This window comes from Pongo abelii, chromosome 4 (assembly GCF_028885655.2).
Source record: "Pongo abelii isolate AG06213 chromosome 4, NHGRI_mPonAbe1-v2.0_pri, whole genome shotgun sequence".
NCBI lineage: Eukaryota > Metazoa > Chordata > Mammalia > Primates > Hominidae > Pongo > Pongo abelii.
In genome coordinates, this window is record NC_071989.2 from 167,681,018 (window position 1) to 167,708,395 (window position 27,378).

General features: G+C 41.4%; 1 protein-coding gene and 1 long non-coding RNA gene across 8 annotated transcripts in view; both read right to left on the reverse strand.

Annotated features, from left to right (window-relative positions):
- EBF1 (EBF transcription factor 1) overlaps positions 1–27,378 on the reverse strand; it is a 400,425-nt gene that overhangs the window by 231,670 nt on the left and 141,377 nt on the right. The window lies entirely within an intron of this gene.
- Positions 1,836–15,740, reverse strand: LOC134761449 (uncharacterized). The gene is made up of 2 exons (XR_010140062.1): positions 10,189–15,740; positions 1,836–9,814 (listed from the first exon to the last, which is right to left on the reverse strand). It is a non-coding gene; the product is annotated as an uncharacterized LOC134761449 (long non-coding RNA).

Genomic DNA, 27,378 nt, shown 5'->3' on the forward strand with positions numbered 1-27,378 from the left:
TGTTAATTCATTGTTCTCCCCTTTCTCAGAAATATATTATTAAAAAAACAAAAATAGGAGCCCTGTTACTTATCACATTTAGCTTTAAAAAGCACCTCTCTGCCCACATCTGGATGATAAAATGTGATTCTTATGAAAAAAATAATTTTTCGGCACCATGCTCCCTATCTGCAATTACATCAAAATCACATTAATTGAGCTATAACACTGTCAGGCTCAGCAGCTGGAAAGCACATCCATACATTCTAAAGAGAAGGCCATTAATTCAGCTCTCTACAGCGCAGCAATGAAATTGGGATGTCCGTTCTTCAGTGTGATTTACTGTCTTTCAAGCCGCTTAAGTGGGAACCTCTACAAAAAGATTTAAGTTAAGTGACTCTTGTGCTGCTCTGAAGCTCATTTATTATTGAATTAAGTTTTCATTTCGTTTAAAGGGAATAAAGAAATATAGTTTTATTTGAAACAAGGTAAAACATTTTAAAGAAATCAGCTATTATGATCCAGGAAGCCAGTTTATATATCTGCAAATGATCTCACTCTGCTTATGCTCTGCTGAAAAGCCAGATTTAAACTCATAAATATTGCTAATATGCATATAATTTGAGATTTTTGCATGACAGCTCACCCTTACTTTTCATATTTTATCATTCCTCTCTTTAAAAATTTTTAAATCTTTTTTAAAAATCAAGACAGTTAGACAATGGGCTAGAGAAGAAACCAGGCAGAAATAAACATCCATTTTCGAAAAGTCTAGATTTTCTTTATGACATGAAGGGAAAAGTAGGAGGGAGAGACAGAGGCAGAGAGATACATGTTATAGGTTATCAGTGTGTGGCAGAAAAATCAAGGTATGGCAGACATATAATATTAAAAGATTTAGAGCGTCCTGGTCCACGGATGAATCGCGTGTGGCAAGCAAACAGAGTAATTCTCTACTAGTAGAGTACGTACAACTTCAGTGCCTGAATTATCAGCCTTTGTATCAGGCATCAGGTGACAAAGCTTCTTTAGAATTAGTGACTCTGTCTGTCCACAGTACAGATAAAAGAAATGGTATATTTCAACATAATGTTTCCTCTTCTAAGCCTCATGCAAAACAGCCAAGAGTAATATTCCCTATACGAAGAAGTCCCTAAAGAACTAAGCACTTCTGAACAAACTATATTTTTTAAAAATCTGCTAGGACCCCTATAATGGTGTCATTTACACTCCAGTCACATGTGTCTACAGCACAAGACCCTTCATAATTAGGTATATACACTATACCAGCTCACTGCCTAATTAGCAAATTATGTTGAAAATAGCATCCTGCTAATTAACGGTTATTATGGCATTTCTGAAGCTGAGGCTTTAATTATCACCAACCTAATGCTTGTGTACAGAGAAAAAAAAGCCCCTCCCCTTTTTAAATGATCAATAAGTGCAAAAGATTATTATAAGGCAAATCTGCTGACAGCTGATTAATTTGTTTGACGCAAAGTTGCTGCATGTTTCAGATTATTTTATGGGAGTTGCAGGAAAAAGGTACATAATTTGGTTTCATTAGCAACCTCTGCGATTTATCACTAGAAAATGCACCCCCTACACCTTTTTTGTTGTTTGTTCAATTCCCTTTGTGTTTTTGCCTGCACCAGCATCAAAGTCAAGAGCAGGAAGTTTTAATTAAGTGACACTAATGAGGTCGTTGAAAATGATACTTCAGCAATTCAGCATGCTGTTAAATGTGTTTATTCTATAATGTCATCAAAGGTGATTGTTTTCCCTCGTAATAGATAAAATTCATTACCATAAGCATTGTACTTTTGAGTGTTAGAAATACAAAATGCAAGTTAGTCAGGTGTATCTGTTACTTTTTTTTTTTCCTTTGGCTGCCAATTCAAATTACTGGACCTAAAACAAAACTTGAGCAAAAAAGGCTCGAGCTGTTTTCTAGTTTTTTTTTTTTTTTTTGGTTGTTAAGTCTCCCATGTTTAGTAATTAACAGACCCCGCTAGAGAGGAACAGAACAAAAATGAGCATGCAAATGACTAATCAAGGAAAGCTGGAATCAACAAGATATGGATAAAAAGATGCTCCTCTGAGCCTGGCCATTGTGCGGCAGGTTCTGCGCCTCTGATCACACAGAGCTGCCCACCTTCCCATGCCCTGGAGGTAAAGCTATGTAGTCCTACCCTGGTAGCACAGGCTGTGCCACTACACAATTCAGCATTTGACTTGAACAAGAATGGGATACTTTGGATACTTTTTTCTTTAAAATGGTTCCAGTCTCCCAAACACAAGTATGGTTGTATGATGCATTTTAGGAATTTATTTATCACATTGTGAATTTCCACACTGCCTTCTTCATAAGAATTCAAAATGCTTGTTCACATTTCTAAGGCATCTACTGGCGGTCAAGTATTAAAATGCCTCCATTTTACAGATAAGGTAAACTGAGCAAAGTAATTTATCCCAGGTCAGAGGCAAAGCAAGTATAAGCCCTGTTCCAATCTCACCAAGTCATACCACCTCTGCAATTCAAAATGGTCTCCTTTAATTTTCTCAGGTTACCCAAAACAAAAAAACACATTTTCATATCTTGCACAAACTAAAAAGCTCTGCAGTGTTTCTATGGCAGCCTGTTTCTTTGCAAAAGGGGGGCCAATGTTAGACATTTACGTTTTTAATTTTTCATTTTTATAACCAATGATTTGATGAGCATCTCTGATTTTCTCATGATGGAAATGACGGTGCTGTGCACAGCAAACTCTTCATCAAAGCAGCAGGTCCAGTCTCATATGTCACCTGCTTTAGCCAACAGTAATTATTTCCCACTAAGCTGCCCATTTCTAGTTTACTTTTTTTTTTAATGCCAAAGAAAAGCCATCTGACCCATCACATTTTATAACTTAAAGTGGTCACTATTTTTCCTATAGCGATGTTGTTGATTCAGAGTAAGCTCAACATACTCCACACTTATTTACTAACTACCCAGCCACAGGTCAGGAAAAAACAAATGTTCAGGGGATTTTGTCAATACACTTAACTACTGTGAATGAAAAATGAAAATTGTTTTCCTTCCTCATGGTATTCATGTTTTGGGCTGGTTTGATCCTAGAGCAAGGGGTTGAATTAGATGACCTCGTGGAGTTTTTTGGAACACTCTCAAAGACTGTCTCCATCAAAATTGTTAGTCAATTCCCTGAAACATCTCAGGAAATGCAAACATCAGTATCATGGAGCAAATCAAACTTGGACTTAATTTGTCATTTTTAAACTAGTTAGCTGCAGAGGAACCTCAAAGTGCTCTAATACTATATAAACAGTCACTTTCTTTTTATTGGAGGGTTCAGCATAGGAAAGACATTAGAAATGGCTCAGAAGTTCTAAGAAGGTGGTAAACGTTCCAAATCCCTATCTAATGTGCCTTAATGCCAGATGAGAATATACAGAGAGAGGCTTAGGGACAGCTAATACTCTAGGAGGCTGTGAAATGTTGATACATCCTCCTAGAAATAGGAGATACTCATCTACAAATTAATGGAAGGATGTTTCTAGAAGAACCAGATGCCTTTACCAATTTTCATTTATTGTCTGGAATTTAAACTTCTGCTTCTCTTCACAGTTTTTTTTTGTTTGCCACCTTACCTTTAGCAACCAGCCATATGCTTTTTAATAAAATGGCAAAGATGTCAAGTAATGATAGCACTCAGCACCAGTATGGATACAGCGGATGAGCACTCTCACCCGTGGGAGGGGAGGGGAGGGAGCACACACTGGCACAGCCTCTCTGGGAAGCACTTTGGTATTGCATCAAGAATTTGAAAGCATTCATATCCTTTGAGCCTGTAATTGCATTTCTAGGAATCTATCTTAAGGAAATCAGGGATGCTTATCAAAGCATTATTTGTAAAAATGAAAAATTAAAAACTTAAATGTCTAACAATGGCAGATTGCTTAGATAAACGATGATATATCCACATGATACAATATTACACAGTCATTAAAAAACATGTGTTCTCGGAATGCATATTAATAAAAATAGCAAAAAAGGAGAGGGCTAAAGACATAACATCAGGTATAACACATATGTCCTCGTATTCATAAATTTCAATGCATCTATTTATGTAAGCATTAAAATAAAAGAGTAGAAAACATACCAAAGTGTGAACAGTGGTTATTGAGGGAAGATAAAGTGAAAGGCAATTTTAATGTTTATCTTTATACTTTGTAAAAAGTATTCATTTTAAATATGAAAATTATAAAATAATTCAATAATATGTCTTTTTTAGAATATACCCAGATGTTATTAGAACTTTTACATTATGGTATAATTTATATCATTACATAATTTATAATATAATCAGTCCAAACATAATTCCTCTATGAACTTCATAACTATTTAGCCACATTCAAGCCCAGAGATTACTGAAATGCTGGAACTGCTATTATGAGATTCTCAGTAGGGCACTCCCAGAACACTCCTTTAAAAGTATCTCTGTACATCAAACCCATAATAGTTACCTCAGTTTGTAGAAAGTTTCCCGTAGATTCACATGAGACAAGAGTGTAACATTTGGAGCCCCAGATCATTTCTTAGCATGGTCCAAAGTAGATAGTTTCCTTGAATGATTTATTTACTCACTTTAAAGAGTGATAGACACCCTGGTCTCTGATCCCTCAGAACTTCTGAAGCCACTTTTCCTTTCACTGGGCTTAGGATAATTGTAGCCAAGGCTCAGTTCGTTTACTCTTTTGTTTTTTTAATTTTTTTCTTCCTAATAAGTGAGAAACTGTCAATACATACATACAGGGTATCACTTAAATTTTGAAACCTAAAAATTCAAAGCAAACTGGAAAAATATTTTGACCTGTAAACTTTTCCCAGAGACTGTTTTCCAAAAAAAAAAAGTTTGATATTGCTTTTTGCTAAAGGAAGCGGGGATAGTTCAGCCTAACCACTATAGGCAACCATCATTCTTACTAAGGATAACATAATTACAACTAAAATGAAGACACCGAAAGAGTTGCACAAAACAAGCCACCTTGTCAGCTGGAGATGAGGGGATCAATAAATTGTTTGCTTAACATTTTCCCAATCAAATTCTTAATACAACAGGATTTATGTGGGCTTTGGAGACGGTCAGAAAAATAATATAGATTTTTCCCTACTGGAGAGTAAATAAAATTCAACTACTCATTAAAGGGTTCACTGATTGTTTGAATCTTTTCAAAGCTATGAGTAGGAAGAAAGACAGCTGAGAACAGAGAGACCAGGACTTGCATCTTTGTCCTGTTGCTCAGTAGTTCTGCCACTTCAGGCAAGTGACTTAACCTCTCTGAGCCAATGGTCACTCACCTTATTTCTCAAAGGGTGTGTAAAAGCTAAGTAACCTAACACAGAGCTGGAGAAATAGTAGGCGTTCAATATAGGTTTCTTTTTCACTTTAAAGTAAGCATACAAAAACAAATAAATTAGATCTGCTCACACCCCAAAACAAAAGAACCCAAATGAATAAATTGAAAGCACAGACCTTTCAGTAAACACAGCACCTCCTCTGCTTTGCTCTTCCACAAAGGACAGTCTGTGTTGATGTCACAATGCTTTAATTACTCTTTTTTGTATTTTGCTCTTTTATTGAATTACACAAAAACAAAACTTGCCCTCATTCAGTATCTATCATATTATTGAAAATAGAATCTCAAAACCATGATATGGAGCCACAGGTAGATTTCACCATGCCCATTACACACAGGCAAATGAGAATGGTGTGTGTGTGTTGGGTGTAGGAGTGTGTACGTGGTATGATTACCAGGTTAAAGGGATGACACAGACTCTCCTGAATGACTTATGGGAGCCAAATCTCACTTTCGAACCATGTGTCATTTATATGCATATTAGTTCCTTCCTTCTTTCATTCATTCAACAACCTCTGCAATGCCAGTGTGGTATAGTGCACTTCATACACATACACACACACACATACACACTGGTACAAGAGCAATCCCACCATCGCCATGCTGGATTGTCTCCTTAAAGTTATGTGGAAGACTGCATGCCATACCACTCTGTAGAGATATGAGGGGAGGTCATTTGAAAGAGAGAGAAATAGAAGCTTCCAGAGTGAAAGATCTTGGGACTGACTTTTTCTTCCTCTTTCTCCATCTCTCAAGTTCAAAGGTTTTTCATAGTTCAAATAAGCCATTCAAAATTCAACTCTCAGACAGACCTTGCAATGGGCAGTGTTGAATATTTGGAAAGAGTACAGACTCTGGCACTGTAGAACTTATAATCAGTCCAAACATTTTTCCTCTGTTAACTTCATAACTATTTGAGTTAGAATTCCCACGAGTTATTTAGTCAAATAACTTCAATGTCCTTAGTAGGTTGTTATGAAGATCAAAGGAGACAACATATGTAAAATGTTTAGCACAGTGCCTGGCACATAGTATTCACTAAATGTCCTTGCCAGAAGAAGCAGTAAGTAAAAATTATTGCCTGACCCTGAGCTAAACGTTTTATGTACATGATTGCACTCATTGCAAGTCTACAAGGCAGACATTATCATTATCCCCATTTTACACAAAAGGAAACAGACTCATTGAGATTAATTTGCCCAAGATTCAACAAAAATGTGTTAGAGCCAGGGTGCAACCCAGGCAGGCTGGCTCCAGAGCCTAAGATGTAACTGACTACACTACATTTTTTAATCTATTAGATTGAAATACATTTAAGAAAAATTGGCACTAGTGTTTATTCTTGTGAAATGGTGGACCCAGTTTTTGTTTGGCCTCAATGGAGGTGCTCGGGAAGGCAAGTGTCCTTCATCCAGCTCCCTGCCCTTCATCCTATTCCCCTGCCCAAGAGAAGATGAGAACAAGGGGTTTGCCAGAGGCATCTTGGAGGCAGCAGCCAGTCAGAGGCTGTGTTCCGAGGGCACAGTTAAGGTGAACTCAGAGAGCACAGCCCAGAGGCACCAAGGAGCTGAGGACACATTCCGGAGACGCAAATGTGCTGCTGCAGCACAGCCACCCTGCTTGCCCAGCAAGCCTCTGGGGAGCCATGGGCACAGGTGCTGCTGTCCCACTCCCAGATTAGCATAAGTGAACTGGGACAGGCCAGCTGGTAGAACACCCTATATCCACTGCTGCAGACTCACTGCATGTGCACGTGCGCACACACAGATACATACAAATGATTAGAAAACATATGCAGAAGAAAAACTAGACCCATCTCCCAAAAAAGGCATTTATCAAAAGGATAGCACATACAAAAAGACAAACTAACATGATTATTTTCTTCCCTTTAGTGACTCTATTTAAAATGATCACAATTCCCATCGCTATAATGAGCCACTTCTTGGCTGGAGCACATTTATGCAACTCTCACCCAAAAAAGTGCAAAATGTATCTGAAGTAGGGACCGTGTATTCATTTAAACAAATTCATGACAAACACCTACTCTATGCCGGGTATATGCCAGAAAAAGCCAATATATACGATTCCAAAAATCTGCCAAGAACCCAGAGGTTTTTCAAATAAGTAGATGATTCATATTCCATTTTTATTCAGCTATCTTTGCACTGGGTGGTCATTTTCTGAGACAGATCCCTCTGCTCCTTAATAGTCCAAGGTAGACTGGTTGAATTATGTGATGCTACTGGGTTAGAAAATATTTTTTTAAAAAGGAGAGGCTTGGTTTCCCATCCTCTCTCCAACACAACCAATGAAATGATAAATAAATACCTGTGCATGTTCCCTAGGTGTCTGACAACACAAAATGCCTTGCTACTTCCATTTTTGCTTTTTGCCAAGACCAGCAAAGGGGAGGTGACATGGGATAACACATGAAAATGGTCTTTGATTAGCTACCTTGTGAACCATATTTCCTGCCTCAGTTTCCCATCTCAGCTGATCATGAATGGATGACCCACATATATATAGCACAGAGCACAGGAGAACAGACACTGCAGGCAAAGGGTCTCAGTTCAAATTCAGCTGCCACCTGCCACCTCTGTGACTTCAGGTTCAGGTTTGTTACTTTGTATCCTAGAGACTTGGTTTCCTCCTTCCTATGTAAAGGTAATAATAGTACCTAAAGTTTAAAGACTAAATGACATACACATACAAAGTGCTTAGCACATTGCCTGGTACATATAAGTGCACCATACTAACATCAGCATGTGGATGGCACATGGTAGGCTTTGTAGGCAATACCCAGATAAATCAGTGACCCTTCCCACATTTGTGAGCTCACAATCCACAACAAGTATGAGAATCTATTGCAAGTCACTCCTATTTCACAGTCACGCAGTTTTCCAGCACATTTCCACTCCAGCATCTGTCTACAGCTATGCACTGGCTTCCTCCTCTGGATGGGAAACTCCTTGAGGGCAAGAATTTTGCCCTGTAACCTTAATCTTGTTGATCTTCCACTTCCCCCAGTATGAGCCATAGTATCATGAACAGAGTAGGCAGGAGATAAATGTTTGCTGGATGGGTAAATGAATAAAATGGAGAATAGGAAGTACCAACAAAGCAAGCCCTGCAAAAGTACTGTGGCAAGTCATAGGAAGGAAGGATTGTTTTTATCTGCTTATACCAAAGTGGAGGTTAGGGGAGATCAAAGACAGGGTCGTGGAGGAGGGCAACCGAAAGCTTGGCTTGGAGAATAGGCTGTACTTAGTGCGACTGACTGGGGAGGGTCATTTCAGTCTCTCCATGGCCTAAATTCATGTTTCCTCTGCCCTCAATAGTACAATGAAGTACAGGTGCATGAATATCAGAAGACTGGGTGGGGGTACTTTTCCTTGCATTCAAACTCATTTTTTTCTGAAGTGTCCAGAGTCCTTATCACAGGGACTTCACATCAGCTCCGTCTTTCAAAGAGATTTTTATTTTCCACCCAACCTGGTTTAGCATCATTGAGAAGGTCTTCCATATAAAAGATTAATAAATAATATAGTTAGGAAGCCTCGGATTCATTCTGGGCCCTACAGTACCCCTGAAAGAAATAGGCAAATTGGACAGAAATCAAAGAAGGGAAGCCACGAGGATTAAAGAGAACAGCAGCAGGAGCTACTTATAAGGGTTCCCGCAGCACCAGCCGGGAATAAGCAAAGCTCAGGGATGACAAAAAGAACCGAGGATCAAATACTCTCCCTGAGCAAGGGTGTAGGCACACCGATGAAGGGAAAGAATTGCTCAGGGTCACGCAAAGGGGTAGAGCAGAGCAGAATGGGATGTAATTACAGAAAGGAAAACTTGGGCTGAATATCAGGGCAACCTTCTTAAGAGCGGGCTCTATTCCAGTGCGGAATGGCTTCCCAAGGGAGGCGGTGGAAGCCCCATCGCTTGAGGTGCATAAAGCCACTGGACAAAGAGCTGAGAAAGAGAGTGTGAGGAATAATCTGCCTGGGCAGGGGGTGGGACAGGTGACCTCACGGGGCCGCATGGCTCCACACTTCAATGACACGTCAAGATGTATTTCATCAGGCACCCACTGGCCAGAGCCTGAAGCATTGTTCCCCACACCCACCCCTTGGCCATTGTGCTTTCTCAATAAACCACTCAAGAAATATTCCCATTCACTTCAAGAGCTCCTCCACGGCTCCTGGCTGCCAGTCAGAGCCATGAGAATAATGTCTCGCCGTGGACCTGGCATGTTCACACTGTAAGGCAAAATGTACCTTTCTTTGAAGGAGGAATTTTCACTCCGGCTCAAGTGCCTTGGTCTTTGCTCCTGGAATCTTGATATTTTTGTTTTGGTTTTGTTCTTGTTTTGTTTGAGGCCCTTTTCAATTCAAAAGAAACTCATTATCCTTACTGCGGGATCCTGAATAACCAACATAAAATTGTGATACTTTAACATAGCCTCTGAATTAATCAATCACCTCCTTTTTGCTCCCAGGGGAGAGTCCAGCATTTCTGACATGAACCCTAGTGCCTTCCAGGCCCTGACCCGGGACAGCCTGTGCAGCTTCACCTTTCACCCCCCTCCTCCCCTCCTCTGCTCCAGCATTATAAGCTATTTAGGATTTTCCAAACAAGCTATGTTCCCTTCTCCTCTGGGAATTGTCCCAGCTGTTCCCTCTGTCCCAAACACTCTCATGCTCTTCCCATCTTTATTACTGTCTTAGTTGGCTGGGGCTGCCATAACAAAATACCATAGACTGTGTGGCTGATAAACAAAGGAAATGTATTTCTCACAGTTCTGAAGGCTGAGAAGTCCAAGATGAGGGTGCTGCAGATTCAATATCTGCTGAGGGCTCTCTTCCCAGTCTGCAGAGGGCTGCCTTCTTGCTGCAACCTCACATGGCACAAAGAACGAGAGAGAAAGCGCTTGTCTCTTTTCCTCTTCTTATGAAGACGGTAATGTTATCATGGCAGGGGAGGGCTATACCTTCCTAACTTTCTTTAAACCTAATTACCTCCCAAAAACCTTACCTCCTAATAATATCACATCAGGGACTGAAGCTTTGAAATATGAATATTGGAAAGACACAAACATTCAGTCTATAACATTCCAAAGATCAAAGCTCTTCTTTTTTTAGGACCTAACCTTAAATGTTAGCTTAGGGCCCCTCCAAGAGGCATCTATGACATCCTGGATTTAAGTATGGAATCACTGAACATAACATGTGCTTACTGGTCTAACTTCCCCACCAGTTTCCAGGAGAGCAAGAGCTGTGTCCATATTATTTTCTGCTGTAATTTCAAGACCTGGCACGCATGTTGTGCTTTTACGCATCTAAATAAATCAAGAGGAGCAGCACATTAAACAGAGCCCGTGGGCACTTGGTGCTACTCATTGGCCTCACATGTACCTCAGGGCTTATTATGTGTGGGACAAGGGCTGAGTCTTCTGAAAAACACAAAGATAAACTAGAAACTAACCCTCAAGGACTTATGGCCTAGACAGAGAAAAGATGCACATAGAAATAACCTGTGCTCCAAAGTACAAAGCTGAAAGTGCCAGAAGACATGGACACATGCTATGGAAATTCAGAGGCAAGATGGGTACTTCCAGCTGGCTTAGAGGGAGTTGGAAAGCCTCCTAGAAGAGGCTGGTAGTCAGCGTGAAGATGATGACCAGAAAATGGGTATACCAGATTGGCAGACCAGAATAAGCAAGGGCAAGAAAACTGAACATCTCCAGCACACCTGGCTCAGAACTGGATTTAATTGAAATTTAGTTAAAAGGGAAGCTATTTGATATCTTGAATGTCAAGTTTGGGCTTTATTATGCACACAGGGGAATGACATAATCAGACTTTGCTCTGTGGTATGATTTGGTGGAATGTGGACATCTGCACTACAATTGTAGGAAAACCTTTAGTCTGCCACTTTTTAAGCACTCAATCAGTGAATATCAGTAGTCATGGAGGATTAACCGTGTCTGCTTTCCGGGCAGGGGTGGGGGAGGCTGTGAGGTAGCTCCTACCTCAGAAATCATCTAAGAAACTGTCATCATGGAAATCTGTCCTTCTTGGACCCACAGAGCCCAGGATCCCATAGAGGCACACAACTACCAAGCTAACAAACACCATGGATTATGGAGTCTGAATATTCCAATTTGGAATTCTGAAACAGTTCTCAAGGAATACACTTATACCCTCTTACCACTCTCCTCATTAAAGGCTTCACCCAGGGGCTTTCCTGCTCTCTTTCCAACTGCAGCACCCAGTACCTATTTACCTGGCAGGTAGCTGTAGTGCCTTGCCTCACCCTGGTGCGTTCTGGGAGAGTTTTCTTGTTCTCACTTCAATTTAGCAGAATCACCAGCTGCAGCCTTTGCTAGTAAGAGAACCACAAAGCAACTAGCCAAGCAGCTGGGTGTGATGGATCCTGCAAACTGCTTCAGCTGGAAGAGGACTGAACAACTTGGAGATTGTTTGCAGGACGGTTTCTCAGTCCACACACCTGCTGAAACCAAAGGGCAGGATTTGCCCAAGAATTGGAGGTCCCACATCAGATGGCGATGAGTCCAGGGAGTAGTAATAACTGTGACAACCTCTACTACTGTGTCCAGAACTGTGGTATCCTAGGCCACTTAAATACATCCTCTTTTCTAATGTTCTGAAGGTGAAGTGATTCGTCTGATGGGAAGGATCAGTAAACAAAAGCTTAGAGAGGTAAAATAACTTCCCCAAGGCCAGACAGCCAGCAAGTGGTGAAGCTGGGATTTGAACCTAGGTTTGTCTGACTCTAGAGCCCAGGATCTTAAGCATTTTGCTATGCTATTTGGCTGCTGTAGTTCTTGGAACGTTCTTGGAACATTCTCAGGGAGACATCAAAGACAGGAAGTTCATACAAGCCACCTTATCCAGCCTTTTACAAGGAGAGAAGATAAAACAGGCTCTTTCCACACAATTAGCCTTCTGACTGCACCCCCTCCACCCCACCGCCCCCACGCGGGTCAAATGGAGGATGGACTCCAATGGAAAGTGAATCCCCACCAGAGGACACTTCCCGGTGGACTATCTCTGGAATAAAACCACTCCAGATGAAAGGATGGCCTGTGTATGAATTGAAACCAATTATGATTATAATCATTATCTGTGTAACATTTGGGTAGGAGACAGCTCCTGACAGCTTTTTGTGAGAAGTTATGTCTGTCTGACTGAGCAGACTTTAATTGAAAATGTCAACCACCTTGAAGATCATTAGGGCATAGCTCTTAGCCTCAAGAAAAGACAAAACTGAAAACAATCATCTGTTGCTGACTACCACCAGCTGTATTGGGGTGGACAGAAAATAAAAAAGATGAACATATGGCACCTGGGGCTTTTCTGTAAGCCATTCACGCACCTCAAGTTTGCTGTGAGTGAAAAAGACACTCATTCCAGACACACACATTTGAGGAAGAATGATAACGTGAGGGGTTAGACCCAAACAATGCAGACTGGAGAGGTTGAATCAGGAACATGTACAAATACAGCAAACCTCTCAAGCATAAATTCTTGTAGCAAGAACCCAGCTTTTCCGAGGCAAAGGAACCAATACAACGGAACCATCTATAGTCAGAGCCTAATAACACTGCAAGTTTTGAAGGAAGATATTCATTCATCCTGTCTCTGTCCTGCTCCTAAACACACTCTATAGGGGCACACGCACACACACTTGTGCACACATTTATCATCAGGATTTCCACTGAATTATCCAAACTTAACTACTTCTTCCAAGGATCCAAAGATCCTTGATCCTAGATTTTAAGATCTAGATGCTAGAGCCCAAGATCTTAACCATTTTGTTATGCTATTTGGTTGCTATATATCTTGGAACAAAGCCTTGGTATAGTGGGGTGTGATAGCACCTGCAAACTGCTTCACCTGTGTGCAGGATGCTTTCTCAGTCCACGTCCCTGCTGAAATCAAAGGGCAGGATTTGCCCAAGGATTAGGGGTCCCACATCAGATGGTGATAAGTCCAAGGAGTAATAATAACTGCAACAACCTCTACTACTGTATCCAGAACTGTGGTATCCTAGGCCACTTAAATACATCCTCTTTTCTAATGCTCTGAAGGTGAAGTGATTTGTCGGATGGGAAGGATCAGTAAACAAAAGCCTTGATATAGTTGTGAATAGTTTCCCAGCTGATATGTCTTTAGTATTTTTCTGTGGAAACAAAAGGCATATGACTATTAGAGAAAGATGCATTTTATAAATATGCAATGTTCTTTTCACTACAAACACTGAAAACGAGAAAGAAAAGAGTGGGTAAAAATTCAGATATTAATACATATATCATATAGGGGATTTCTCTGAGAAACTGTGCTATATAAAACAAAATATATACACAGTACTTATTTTAAATACTTTTATCTCATTGTGAAGCAGTGTCCTAAGATATCATCACATTTAGCATTGTGTCCCTGTATATATGAAACCCCTATCTGGTAATATACAAAGAACATCAAATATAATATCATTAATTTTCAAGGGCCCTAGCTCTAAAATCAGACCACCTGCATTCAATCCTAGTTCTATCACTGACTCATCATGTAACCTTGGGCAAGTTACTTCAGCTATTTTAGCTTTAGAAAGTTTATTTATAAGTTGGGAATAATAATAGTAGCTGGAACCCCATAGGAAAAAAACATTTAGCACAGTGTTTGACATGTGGTAAGCCCTCAACAAATGAGAGTTCTTATTAATATTGTGTGTTGTTTTGCTTCACTGGACATTAGAATTGGATAAGTGGGACTGGATTACTAGTTATCATGAATTCCAAATAGAGACTTTAATTTCATATACAAGGAAATAGGGATCCAGTGAAGGTTTTTGAAGGAGGAATAGGTCTACTAAAGTGGTCTTTAAGAAAGTTCCAGCCCGTGGGGTTTAATACACTGTAAGGAGAAATGCTGGAATAGAGTGGTCATCTAGAAAGGCTCTACAATGACCCAGGGCTGGCGCCATACATCTCCAGAAGAGAATAGTAGAAATGGCAAAAGCAAGGCAAGTGTTGTTGCAAGAATGTGGTCAAAGGAGGAGGAGGGGGAAGAAGGGAGGGGAGAGGAGAGAAAGAGAAAAGATAGTAGAAGAGGGAGGGGGAAGGAGGGAAGGAGGAAGAGAGGAAGGGAGGAAGGGAGGAAAGGTGGAAGGGAGGGAAAGAAAGAGAAAAGACCGTTGCAGGTGACTAGAAAGACTGATCATGAGTCACAAATGAATTCAGGGCAGTCATCTGACAAATTGAATTTTCTGTCTTTCAGGAGGTCACATTAATGCAAACAGTGGCCAGAATGACACATAGGCTAGTCATCATTCTAACTAGACAGTCTTTAGGGAATCTTTAGGGCTGACTTCCAGAGTCTAAAAGTGTACTGATAACCATTCATTCGCTTCATTTAGCAAGTGTTTATTGGATACACACACACACACACACACACACACACACACACACACACACATATTCTGGAGGCACTGTGCTAGGCTCTGAGGACACAATAGAGAAAAAAGCAGTGCTCTTTTGGATCTTAAAATCTAGCAAGGTGAAAGGCTATATAATAATTACAGAAAGAAGTAATTAATTCCAGTTGTGATATATATTATATGTGGCATCCATAACTGGATCCAAATCTCCCCAGAAAAGCTTCTAAACAGAACAGGTCTCTCATGACATATGCATACAAGACCTCTGACATAACTTCCAGAATCAATCTGGGTTCTAGAATCAGGGAGGCAAGCTGAGCAGATTTTACCTAAGAGCGTGGCAGTGCCTCTTCTAAGCAGAAGTCTGAATTCCTGGGAAAACTGTGAACCATCTCTGAAGTCTCAACTGAAATGGGAAACAGAATAGTGGGGAGGGCAGGGGGCGGCAGGGACCCTGGAATGGGAAAGAAGGCATTGAAATATTCTATGCAGCACAACTGCTCCATGTTTGGGTCAATCAAGTGACTTATAATCATTTCTCTCATAATCTATAGAAAATAGGATTATGCAAAATCAGCAGTGGGAAATGCCAGACCCTCTTGTGCAGGGAAAGCTTTATCATCATACTCATTTCCACTGAGCCCGGACTGCGCCTTCCTAGACTTCCCATCAAAGCACCCCAAGCAGCCACAAGCAATTGATTTGTGTAAGCAGGAGAGACAAAACTTATTTGAAATTCATCAGTTATTCTTTATTTTTTTATTATTATACTTTAAGTTCTGGGATACATGTGCAGAACATGCAGGTTTGTTACATAGGTATACGTGTGCCATGGTGGTTTGCTGCACCCATCAATCTGTCATCTACATTAGTTTCTTCTAATGCTATCCCTCCCCTTGCCCTCCACCCCCCTACAGGCCCCAGCATGTGATGTTCCCCTCCCTGTGCCCATATATTCTCATTGTTCAACTCCCAAGTATGAATGAGAACATGCAGTGTTTGCTTTTCTGTTCCTGTGTTAGTTTGCTGAGAATGATGGTTTCCAGCTTTATCCATGTCCCTGCAAAGGACATGAACTCATTCTTTTTTATGGCCACATAGTATTCCATGGTGTATATGTGCCACATTTTCTTTATCCAGTCTATCATTGATGGGCATTTGGACTGGTTCCAAGTCTTTGCTATTGTGAATAGTGCTTCAATAAACATACGTGTGCATGTGTCTTTATAGTAGAATGATTTATGATCCTTTGGGTATATACCCAGTAACGGGATTGCTGGGTCAAATTATATTTCTGGTTCTAGATCCTTGAGGAATCACCACACTATCTTCCACAATGGTTGAACTAATTTACACTCCCACCAACAGTGTAAAAGTGTTCCTATTTCTCCACACCCTCTCCACCATCTGTTGTTTCCTGACTTTTGAATGATCACCATTCTAACTGGCGTGAGATAGGATCTCGTTGTGGTTTTGATTTGCATTTCTCTAATGACCAGTGATGATGAGCTTTTATTCATGTTTGTTGGCCACATAAAAGTCTTCTTTAGAAAAATGACTGTTCATTTCCTTCACCCACTTTTTGATGGGGTTGTTGGTTTTTTTCTCTTGTAAATTTGTTTAAGTTCCGTGTAGATTCTGGATATTAGCCCTTTGTCAGATGGACAGATTGCAAAAATTTTCTCCCATTCTGTAGGTTGCCTGTTCACTCTGATAATAGTTTATTTTGCTGTGCAGAAGCTCTTTAGTTGAATTAGATCCCATTTGTCAATGCTGGCTTTTGTTGCAATTGCTTTTAGTATTTTAGTCATGAAGTCTTTGCCCATGCCTATGTCCTAAATGGTATTGCCTAGGTTTTCTTCTAGGGTTTTTATGGTTTTAGGTTTTATGTTTAAATCTTTAATCCACCTTAAGTTAATTTTTGTATAAGGTGTAAGGAAGGGGTCCAGTTTCAGTTTTCTGCATACGGCTGGACAGTTTTCCCAACACCATTTATTAAATAGGGAACTCTTTCCCTATTACTTGTTTTTGTCAGGTTTGTCAAAGATCAGATGGTTGTAGATGTGTGGTATTATTTCTGAGGCCTCTGTTCTGTTCCAATGGTCTGTATATCTGTTTTGGTACCAGTACCATGAAATTCTGAGTTGAAAATTCTTTAAGAATGTTGAGTATTGGCCCCACTCTCTTCTGGCTTGTAGGGTTTCTGCAGAGAGATCTGCTGTTAGTCTGATGGGCTTCCCTTTGTGGGTAACCCAACCTTTCTCTCTGGCTGTCCTTAACATTTTTTCCTTCATTTCAACCTTGGTGAATCTGACAATTATGTGTCTTGGGGGCTGCTCTTCTCAAGGAGTATCTTTGTGGTGTTCTCTGTATTTCCTGAATTTGAATGTTGGCCTGCCTTGCTAGGTTGGGTAAGTTCTCCTGGATGATATTCTGAAGTGTTTTCTAACTTGGTTCCATCCTCCCCGTCACTTTCAGGTACACCAATCAGACACAGATTTGGTTTTTTCACATAGTCCCATATTTCTTGGAGGCTTTGTTCATTCCGTTTCATTCTTTTTTCTCTAATCTTGTCTTCATGCTTTATTTCATTAAGTTGATCTTCAATCTCTGATATCCTTTCTTCCACTTGATCAATTCGGCTATCGATACTTCTGTATGTTTCGGGAAGTTCTCGTGCTGTGTTTTTCAGCTCCATCAGGTCATTTATGTTCTTCTCTAAACCGGTTATTCTAGTTAGCAATCCCTCTAACCTTTTATCAAGGTTCTTAGCTTCCTTGCATTGGGTTAGAACATGCTCCTTTAGCTCAAAGGAGTTTGTTATTACCCACCTTCTGAAGCCTACTTCTGTCAATTCGCCAAACTAATTCTCCGTCCAGTTTTGTTCCCTTGCTGGCGAGCAGTTGTGATCCTTTGGAGGAGAAGAGGCATTCTGGTTTTTGGCATTTTCAGCCTTTTTCACTGGTTTTTCCTCATCTTCATGGATTTATATACCTTTGGTCTTTGCTATTGGTGACCTTCAGATGGAGTTTTGCTTGGTCGTCCTTCTTTTTGATGTTGACACTATTGCTTTCTGTTTGTTAGTTTTCATTCTAACAGTCAGGCCCCTCTTCTGCAGGTCTGCTGGAGTTTGCTGGGGGTCCACTCCAGACCCTGTTTGCCTAGGTATCACCAGGGAGGCTGCAGAACAGCCAAGACTGCTGCCTGTTCCTTCCTCTGCAAGCTTCATCCCAGAGGGGCACCCACCAAATGCCAGCCAGAGCTCTCCTGTATGAGGTGTCTGTCGACCACTGCTGGGAGGTGTCTCCCCATCAGGAGGCATGGGGGTCAGGGACCCACTTGAGGAGTCAGTCTGTCCCTTATTAAAGCTCCAACACTGCTGGGAGATCCGTTGCTCTCTTCAGAGCCAGCAGGCAGGAGCGTTTAAGTCTGCTGAAGCTGCACCCACAGCTGCCCCTTCACCAAGGTGCTCTGTCCCAGGGAGATGGGAGTTTTATCTATAAGCCCCTGACTGGGGCTGCTGCCTTTCTTTCAGAGATGCCCTGCCCAGAGAGGAGGAATCTAGAAAGGCAGTCTGGCTACAGCGGCTTTGTGGCACTGCAGTGAGCTCCCCCTAGTTGGAACTTCCCAGCGGCTTTGTTTACACTGTGAGGGGAAAAACATCTACTCAAGCCTCCCTAATGGCAAACGCCCCTCCCCCTCACCAACTTCAAGCATCCCGGGTCGACTTCAGACTGCTGTGCTGGCAGCAAGAATTTCAGGCCGGTGGATCTTAGCTTGCTGGGCTCCATGGGGGTGGGATCCACTGAGCAAAACCACTTGGCTCCCTGGCTTCAGCCTCCTTTCCAGGGGAGTGAGCAGTTCTGTCTCACTGGCATTCCAGGCGCCACCAGGGTATGGAAAAAAAAAACTCCTGCAGCTAGCTCATTGTCTGCCCAAAGGGCTGCCCAGTTTTGTGCTTGAAACCCAGGGCCGTTGTGGTGTTGGCAACCGAGGGAATCTCCTGGTCTGTGGGTTGCGAAGAGCATGGGAAAAGCATAGTATCTGGGCCAGATAGCACCATCCCTCACAGCAGGGTCCCTCACGGCTTCCCTTGGCTAGGGGAGGGAGTTTCCTGACTGCTTGTGCTTTCCAGGTGAGGCAGCGCCCCATCCTGCTTCTGCTCGCCCTCCCTGGGATGCACCCACTGTCTAACCAATCCCAATGAGATGAACTGGGTATCTCAGTTGGAAATGCAGAAATCACCTGCCTTCTGCGTTGGTCTCACTGGGAGCTGCAGACAGGAGCTGTTCCTATTTGGCCATCTTGCCTGGGAACTTCCTTAAGGTTTTCTCTAATCTATGCCATGACAATCTATAATTCTAGATTCAGGAGGTACACAGAGGGATAGCAGCCAACAGAAATCATAAAGGAGAAGTAATCATGTCCGAGCAAAGCTAAATACGAAAGTAAAGAGTTGGGATGAAAATCATTTACCTCCTGTGTAGAAACGGAGGTTGAAGGAGAACAGTAGAAATGTGGAGCCCCCTTTTAAAAGTTCCCTCCCTAAATTGCTGAAGCATCCTTACTCCATTAACAACCAGCTTTTGCTTTTAAAGAACTAGCTCTCTTGGTATTCACCTCCAGCACTGCAACAGAAAAAAATTTCAGCATATACTGAAGAACTTGTAATGATCTTTTAAGACATGAATCCCCCATTCCTAGAGGGTGAGTGTGCTTCCTAAGAACTATTCTGGAAGCAGAATTGACAGACTGTCACAGGAACAGAGAGATTCCAGTTTTTCCTGCATCGGGGTGGATAGTACGGGTGGGTGTGTCAAAACATCACTACATTCTCCCAGGTTGGAGTCCTCATTCCATTCTTTGCTGGGGGAGATCTGGGTTCTTCTGACACACATGCTTGTCCCTGTGATGTAGGGGAGGCCCGAGGGCAGGCCAATGGCAGTTGCTGCCCAGCCAAAGAAGAGGAAGCTAGTTTACTACAGGATATAAATAGAGTGACAGAGCCCCTCGCAGACGGATGTACACTGGAATGCTTTAAAAAAAAATCATTGTAACAGGGGCATTATTCAAGTGTACTGTATAAGGGCCAAAACTGCTTAAAATGGCTTTCAAAAACATAAGTCTGAGATTGCTTCTTGGGTGTGTTATTTTTATCTATTCCACTGGGATTAAGCATGGCCTAGAATCCCAGCTTGAAAGGGGAGAGCCAAATTTGCACTACTTGCTATCTCTCCATATCATCAGGACTCATCACCAGAAATCTGGACGTGGACACCACTGACACAAAGGAAGCACAATTAAAGCCTGAGAGGAGGCCAGTCTGCACTCTCCCAGAGCCAAATGAACCCTCCCTTGCTTCCTCCAGTCTCCAGCCCTGCTCAGCGACTCTGCCTTTGACTGACATGTGGCATTCTTGTCTTCATGGACAGAGAAGCCGAGCTCTCGACGGTTATCGACATTAGAAAATGTCATGTCTGAATATGCTTCAGCCGGACCTTCCTCCCCCACTTCATTCCCTGCCTCCTGCCCCTCAGTTTATTTTAATTATACAATGAAAACTCTCAAGTATGGAATGGCTGCCTGCTGTATCACACAAGCCCTTAATTGTACTCTGGAGTTGGATCGTGGCATTTTATCACCCTGCAATGGTAAAAGGCACATTTGCAACAGGAGTAGGTCATGGAATATTTTCTGGAAATGCCAATGGATTTCAAGGCCCTTCCTTTTTTATACTAGACATTTGTGATTTTTGTCTGTGCATATAGGAGAATAGTAATTTATATCCCCTCTTATACCTTTTCCTGTTCTCCTTACAATTCTATATAATTCCCCAACTTATTCTTTACATTGATGAATATTAATGACTTGATCCATAATCACTTGTCTCTTATCAATCCACAAAAGCATTTGAGCAGATTTAATTTTTGAATTATCATAGTTTCCACACCTTGATGGCATACCCATTTATCATTCTTCTAGTTCCTTTAAAACGTTTTCATTATGGGCAAGGTGCAGTGGCTCACATCTGTAATCCCAAGCACTTTGGGAGGTAAAGATGGGAGGATTGCTTGAGGCCAGGAGTTGGAGACCAGCCTGGGCAACATAGTGAGACCCCCATCTCTACAAAAACAACTTTTTAAACTTCTTAAAATTAAAAACTGAAAAGAAAATATTTTCATCAGGAAAAAGAACAGATCACAATAGACAAACTATGTTCAGGCTTTTTCCAAAAGAGGCCACTTCAACAAGTAAGATAATTTCCTAGAAGATAAAAAGGTGACCCACACCCAATCTAGACACGGCTGGCCAATGTGGTACTTCGGTTTAGATGTCTATATCTGCCCCTTTCAACAAATACAGGCTTTACCATTGTATCTATTCAATAAATGTTCACAAAGTAAATCTTCTCAGTCATGAACTTCAAATGTGCGCTACACCATACACACCCTACCCATATTTATCCAAGAATTCCCCTGATCTAGTTGTCTCATGTTAGATATTCATTCCCTAATTCACACTAGGATAACAAATTCTCTCCTGGTAACCACCACTCCCTAGCTCAATCCAAACTTCCAGGAAGAACTGTGTTCACACCGTTTATAAGTCATGCTCCCACAGCAGTATTTGTCACTTGACAGATTCACATTGTATCACTTTTAAGCAATTCCCAGTGGTGTACAGTGGTGCCTGTTCACAGATGTTTCTCTAATATTGCTAAGTAACATCAAAAGTTTCAGGCTGGCTTCCACAGAGGCAGTGGGCTAAGGAGACATGGATTACCCATGCTCTTCTATTTCCTGGCCCAAAGGTCTCTAATTAACACTGATGAAATTGGCTTCTCTTGGCACTCCTGCCTACTTCCCTTAGATGTTATTCACTTCAGGACTTGGGCAGAAACAAGGTTTTATGTAACAACATCATTCATTAATCCTAAGTGAATGTACCCAAGAAAAGGTACTCAAGGTAGGCTAAAGTCCCAGAATCAGTAGCCGATGAAGAATAGTAACCTGTTCTTCACACTGCCATTTATTTCCCAGCGAAACTTCAGTCCAGGCAGAGGTTCCACTATAACATTCCAAAGCTTTCCACTGACTACTGCTGGAGTCCAGCACACACAGGACCAGAAAGAAGGGGATTTGTGTGAGAAGTGCCCCGCCCAGTGTCTAGCACAGAAGAGGGCCTTAATAAAACAAAGTCTGAGATCTAATAAAGAAATACAAGAAGTCCTATGGGTAAAATTGGCCCCATTCTGAGGACCACACAGAAAGCCAAAGAAGTATTTCCTCAGTGGCCTGGGAGACAACCTTCTTTATCTGTGACATTTTACTCTGAGAAAGGAAAAGGCTATAAATGAGTGGCGGGAACCATCTGAAATCTCATCATGACTGAATACCACCGGCATGTGGAAAGTGTATTTGGTGGAGTTTGTCCAAAAGTCATCCTTCCCTGTTCACTCTAACCCATAGTCACTTCTACCTCAAATCTCTATTTCAAGGTAGGAAACTTCCAGGCAGGTGAGGTATTCAAATGGAAAATGCAAGCCCAAGCTGCTTAGCTCTGGCCAATTGTTGCCATGTGGGATGGCTGGCAGCCCATGTTGGTAGACCTTCTGACTTTTCAAGAAAAGATGGAAAGTCAGATTTCTATATAAATCTCCCAATTTTTAAATATTAACTCCAACTTAGAACGAAAAAAGTCCAAGCCCAATAAAATGCATCTGACTCTGGGTTGGTCTGAACACATGGTTTGCCACTTTGCAATCCCTGAACTCTCTAATTCATGTGGCACTAAATCATACACTACTTTTGCATTATTTCACTTTTCACTTTGCAAGCTGTGACTTCCAAATTGACTATAAACACTTTTGACCCTGACACACTTTTGGCTGGGTGGGCCTGTGATGCCATGCGTTTACTAAACAGTGGCTCTATTATATATTGCCATGTTGAACAATGGCTACAGGCAGATGTAGCATTTCCCAAATGAGAGAAGGCAATGGCAAAAGAGGGAACTTGGCGTCAACTTGAGTGAATGCCCCTCCTTCTCTACTCCATTCTTTTTTTCCTGGCAGGTGCACGTTCACAATGGTGATTTCTCATTTAATTGCTAAGTATTTCCACAGCACAGTAAAATCCATCATGAAGCAGACACGGAGTATGCTAATTCCCCAATCTCTGATAATGCACAGATTCAATGGGGTCTTCTTCCCGCCAATGTGCATTGGTAAATGCCATTAATAGTAATGGCAGTCAAATGCAAAATATGACTAAGTAGGCCCCAGTGCATGAAATATATTCTCAACCACAAGGACAAGCTGCCACACAGCTCACTGCCTTGTACTAAATTAGGGGCTGGTGATTCTCTGATTGGGACCAAGATGGTGATAATGACAAATAAAAAGAAAAAAAGCCAGTCCTCTTCTCTGCTTATTCACTACGAAGAGTATCCCTGACTTACAGGTCAGAGACAATGAGGAGCTTTCAGGCTTGGAAACAGAGACAGGGCACAGAAAGATGCAAACTCGCTGTCTTGCAGGGAATTAGTGAAACACAGCTAAGCCAGTTCAACACTGTGCCCTTTAGTCATCCCACCCACTAAAAGACACTGTTAAAAACCCGCCAGCTTTTATTAGCAGAAACAAATGAAGTCGACTACCGAGCACTCAGGAGTTTTTCATCCTGAAAGTCCAGGATGGCTTTGGCATAATAAAGGTCATATCTCCTAACCACGGTAATGTTCACACAGCAACCTGAGCTCCAGGCAGGGCCAGGCCGGCCTCTCAGTATTCCCCCTGTAGAAGGTGTTGCCGATTAAACTATCACATTTCAAAGAGCTCCTTACAGTAAATAGGAAAGAAAGGAAAAAAGAGATCCAGGGCCTTTTGTTAGTCAAAAAGCTAGGGAAAGGCGATAATTAACCCATTTTTGTAGAGAAATCATTTGGACAAAAGTCAAGGGATTTACCACCCTGTCAATTGTTAAGTCTAGATAAGGACATTATATTCCACGGCACAAAGGGTGACTGAGATGGTGAATGGAAAGTAGGCCACTACTACTACTTTACCTCGCATCTGAAAAAGGACTTTTTTTTTTTGTCCTCCTGGTACAGCGATGGACTAAAGAATCTTCTCCCCCTTGCACTAAAAACATAACTTCAGAGCCTGGTTTTTGCATTTTGTTAAATATTCAAAGGTATTGTGCAATTAGCATGTCATTAATGAATAATTAATTACAGCTAAAGCAGCCTTCAGAATTTTGCAGCTAAATTATTTAAACAGCAAATATAACAATACAATGCAATGCTCTCATTTGGTGTTTTGTTATTGCATTATTTGAAGGGAACAGCAATATTACTTTTCATTAGTTGCAAGAATTACGTGCAACAAAAGCTGTTTTCATTTTTTTTCTTACCTAAAAGTTGCTTCGTGTGCCCTAAAAGGGAAAATTAATTCAATTCAGATTAGATTTCCTAAGAATTAATTAGCTGCAAATATCTGAAAACTGTGGCTAGGGACATAAGGCTTAGGTATCGGAACTTAAAAGAAAAAAGTAAGCCTATTTAAACCTGTCCTTTAAAACAACTTCTGCACTAAAGTACCTTTTTTTTAGATGTTTGGTTACCACTTTTGAAAGAGGAAACTTGTTTAAAAATCCTTTTTTTTTTTTTAAGCAAGTGAGTATTACGAAGCTCCCCCTAGCAAACAGTCAAGAGTTAAATAGAAAGTAGTTTGTTGCTACTTGCAGACATACATCACTAGTAAGACATGAGTTTATATTTATAAGCTGCACATCTGGGATCAGTTGACTTATCCATCTGCTAACTACACCAGTAAACAGTATGTCTGGGACCGTCAAACCCTTGCATCCATCACAAATTCCTGCTTTAATTGTGTGTTTACGTGGCAAACCTCTGCTTAAGTATATTTGAAGACTGTTTTAAGCAGTTGTAATTGCTCCTTTCTTCTTCATATTAACTTTAACACATTTTATTTACCATTATGACAGGCCGTGCTTTTGCAAGCCTCATAGATAGATAAATGCCAGAGATCATCATGCTGCCCAGGAAAAGGCAGCAGAGGGACAGAAACCGGAGCTGTAACCTGTCCAGTCCAGAGAGTTTGGGCCTCTTTCACAAAATCCAACGCCTTGAGTCACAAGTACAAATCTCAGTAAGACCAGTTTAATCCTCCACTGTCTTGAACTCAGAAAGTTGACAATCATACACTTTCTTTTTGAGAAGGGGGCAGACGAGAGGGAAGGGAAGATTTGGGGGAAGAGGCAAATCACAGTTTGGAAAGATAAAATGGTGCCAGGAGTTTTCCATCTTTTTCCTTAATTAATCTGCTGTGTAGGAGAGGTGCATGAAAGCTTGAGAGATTTGTAAGGGTAGAGATTTTTCAAGCCAGTGGCAGAGGGTTGGAAGTTCTCGGGAGCCCCAGAATCAAAGAGGAGTATAGCCTGTGACTTGACTTAATTTTTAACCCTTGGTTTTATAATTGAGTTTCATAAGCAAGCTGAAAACACAGGCTCAGAAATGAATGAATTCATAAGAAATAAAAGGCCACCTTCCATAATTAGGGGAAAAATATGCACCGTTCTCTGCACAAAAGCGGGGATTTTACTGTATTTTTCCCAATCTGCCTTTTACATTTATATGAATAGCAAGATGTCAGATTTCACATAATGTTGTTAAACCTTTTCTCAGGTTTAGGGAACTGAAAGTCGTATGTGCCTGTGTAATATTGTGCTGATGCAAATAGTTAAACTTTTCTACACGATTAACCATCATTTTCTCAGAGTATTCTGTTCACAGCTTTCTTCCAGTTTCCTGATACATGTTGAGATCTATGCCCGTGCAGCTGATAGGGGTGGTGTGGAGGTTGTAAACTGAAGACCCACCGCAAAGCTAAAGAGTCACTCTGACGCAATCTAGTCAAATGACAGTATGGCAGTAGGCCGTTTACCCAGGCCAAGGAAGCTGTGGCTTGTCAAAGACATTAAAATCCAAATGTGCCAGCAACGGTGCCAAATGTACTCTAGGCCTTGCAAACACATAATCCAGACAAACTGAATTAAATTGCAACCAGTTTATAATTAATTTGCTTTTGAAAGTTGTGCCATGAGAATAAATGTGCCAACAATTATTTGCAATGAATTGTTCTTAGGGTGTCCCCAACTTAATAATGCCCCTGTAAGCAAGAGAGGGTTTGGTATTGGTTACTTGTATTGGCATTGGCTTCTAACCTAATGAGGGGGTAAGGAGAATTTAGAGACGGATTCCAGGAACCTTAACCTTTCTGTCAACCTAATGGAGTCTGCTACCAATGCGGTCAGTAGTGTGGCCCTGTGGCCTCCCCAACCTCAGATGCCAGCCTCACGCTGCCCAAGTTGCTAAGATTAGAAACATATTTATCTCGCTGAGGCACTGTCTTTCTGGACACCATTTTGTAAGCACAAATATTCATGGGAAAGGTAAAAACAGTAAGAGACTAAGGCACTAATGCTTCAAGTGAATTCATTTCTCATACCATTCTTCTCTAGGACTTACGGAGTCAAGCAAAGTGTGAGCCCTGAGTACATACGAACAAAAAACTAAAATAATGTAAAAAGAAGAAATAACCCTGAAACTTAACATGGAGTGTTATGTGCCAAGCATTTTTTTTCCCCACCAATCCTCAGGGGAAAAAATTACAGAGAAGTAATTGGGCTGGGCGCAGTGGCTCACGCCTGTAATCCCAGCACTTTGGGAGGCCGAGGCGGGCGGATCACGAGGTCAGGAGTTCAAGACCAGCCTGGCCAACATGGTGAAACCCCACCTCTATTAAAAATACAAAAATCAGCCGGGCGTGGTGGTGGGCACCTGTAATCCCAGCTACTTGGGAGTCTGAGGCAAGAGAATCGCTTGAATCCGGGAGGCAGAGGTTGTAGTGAGCCGAGACTGCACCACTGCACTCCAGAATGGGCAACAAGAGCAAAACTCCGTCTTAAAAAAAAGAGAGAGAGAAGTAATTGCAGAGTAGATGTATATTAGAGGACTCAGGACTTAGAGCTAAAAAACAGCAGAGGCAGGATTCAAACTGAGGGCTAACTCAGCAGCCTGGGACCTCCACCTTCTGCTTTTCATATCAACAACAGCCATATCTCACTGCTCCTCTCTTTCCAGAGCACAGTGGCCAGAGTGAGACCTGGAATGTGACTGACTTTTAGACCAGAGCTGGACATCAAAATGAATTCCATCCCATTCTTAATTGTAACTTTGGAAGACTGCTCGAGAGCATTTGCAGCTCTTCTTTAAAATCCAGGCAGAATGCTATGAGTTCGTCTCAATATAGTAGTTCCCTTACAGGGACGCAACATTTCTGATCTAAAATTATCTTTAATCGACTGATGTTTTACACTAGCCTTGGTATCAAATTACTGCTGGCTGTTTCCAAAACTCAGATCAACCCTCAAAGAGTAGAAGTGTGCTACCATTGAGGGGAGTCACAAAAAGATGCTGCAGGTTCAGCCAGCAGCTGAAAGGAAG